The following is a 2,162-nucleotide window of genomic DNA, read 5'->3' as shown; positions in this document are numbered from 1 at the left end:
GGCAGTCTGACGGACAAATCTGGGTTTGGCGGATGCCAGGAGAACACTACCTGTCCAAATGCATAGTGCCAACTGTAAAGTTTGGTGGAGGAGGAATAATGGTCTGGGGCTGTTTTCCATGGTTCCAGTGAAGGATCATCTTAATGTTACAGCATATAATGACATTATAGACAATTCTGTGCTTCCAACTTTATGGCAACAGTTTTGGGAAGGCCCTTTACAAAGCAAGGTCCATACACAAATGGTTTGTAGAGATCGGTGTGGAAGAACTTGACTGGCCTGCACAGAGCCCTGACCTCAACACCATCTAACATCTTTGGGACGCCAACTGTGAGTCAGACCTAATGCTCTTGTAGCTGAATGGAAGCATGTCCCCACAGCAATGTTACAACATCTAGTGGAAAGCCTTCCCAGAAGACTGGAGGCTGTTATAGCAGCAAAGGAGGAACCAACTCCATATTAACACCTATGATTTAGGAATGAGATGTTCAATGAGCAAGTGTCCACATACACCACATGACCAAAAGTATCAATTACCTCGTACCGCTGCACATCGACTTGGTAATGGTACCTCACGTGCAAGTTCTCGTTACTCATTGTGTGTTTAATATTACTTTTATTATTAAGGGATATTACTTTTCTAATATTTCTCTATTTTCATTCTCTCTGCATTGTTGGTAAGGGCCTGTAAGTATGTCCACACCTGTTGTTTACAAAGCATGTGACAAATAACATTTGATTTGTATACTTACATATTTACCAAATAGCTACACATTGCTTTCTTTGCTACTGAAGGAAATAATTTAAGCTGTTTGATATCAAAAGCAGAAACATTTAAGGGCCGACAACGTCCAAGAATAATTTAACAAGTAGCCGATAGTGGGAATACTGTTGATGCAGCTGAACTTGCAGATTGCTGATTCCTCAGAAAAAAAAGGATGTTTGCCAGAAACGTTATTTTCGAGAAGAAAAATGCACCCTGGCTCTTTAATTTTTCTGACACGACCACAGCCTTGGCAGCAAGCCCTCCTGCACAAAAATCCCAGTGTATTCAATCAGTGTTTTCTTTCTCACCCGCCTCTGTGGTTCTCTTAAAGGTTTTAACCACGCAGAGAATGAAAAGTGCGAACGTAAGAAACCCAGGCCCATTGAGGTGACAGGCTCTGCCAGAATATGATCCTAATCCTGTTTCCAGCATTCTTTTAGCCCGCTGGCATTGCAATTTAGCCACATATTCTCTGAGCTGTCAACCCAGGGAAATCCCTCTAATAGCGCATTGCCCAGATACACATCAAAGTGCTCCTGGAAACCACCGGGAGCTTAGTGACACACACACACACACACACACACACACACACACACACACACACACACACCTCTGATGATCAACAGGCTTTCAAACATTGAAGCATTAAAAGTTTGAAGACTACCCATCCTTGTACTATTTCAATCTTTCAAGCAAGACCGTGCTCAGAATAAATGCATCGCCTTTCCACGTTTGTTGAGGAGAAAGTTCCTGATAAAGAAAAGAGAGGGGGGCAAGGGACAAGATCTAGAAACAGAGGACAAAGAGAAAGAGTGATGGCCAGAAGAGGACAACAGGTGGTTGAACTCTGCAGCCCGGGACACGCTTCTTTAGTTCCACTTGATCTCCCTTTCTATTCTTGCCCCCTTTTAAAACATTTTTTTTTTAAAACACTCTCCCTGCAATCTCGTCCCAGGCTAATCCTTTTAGAGAGAGAAACACCCCTATTTTCTAGTGGCCAGTGGACACAGTGCATCGCCTGTCCCTGAGATGCTATCAGGCAGGAACACTTGCACATCACATACTCCCAAAATTATCACGCACTACACAATCATTTTGATATTGCTCTGATTTTCCATCGCATCCTTGCGTAGCCTACCGGAGTGTACAAATTTGTACCGTCAGTTAATATATATGCCATTTTAGCATAGTAGTTAATAACGTGACAGCTTTTTTCGAACGACAATAAAAAGACAAGGTCTTGTTGGGAAGATGCCTTCTCTTGCCTCAAGAAGGTAAGTGTTGGGATAGTTTTGGCAATTCCTCCAACATTTACCGTAGAGCCTGAGAGAGATCAGTCAAGTCAGTTGATACCTAATAAAGCTTTTTGAAAAAAGTGGAATGACAAAGTAGTGCG

The sequence above is a fragment of the Oncorhynchus gorbuscha genome, linkage group LG22 (assembly GCF_021184085.1).
Source record: "Oncorhynchus gorbuscha isolate QuinsamMale2020 ecotype Even-year linkage group LG22, OgorEven_v1.0, whole genome shotgun sequence".
Taxonomy (NCBI): domain Eukaryota; kingdom Metazoa; phylum Chordata; class Actinopteri; order Salmoniformes; family Salmonidae; genus Oncorhynchus; species Oncorhynchus gorbuscha.
The sequence above is the reverse complement of the archived record's forward strand: the minus strand, read 5'-3'. Positions refer to the sequence as shown.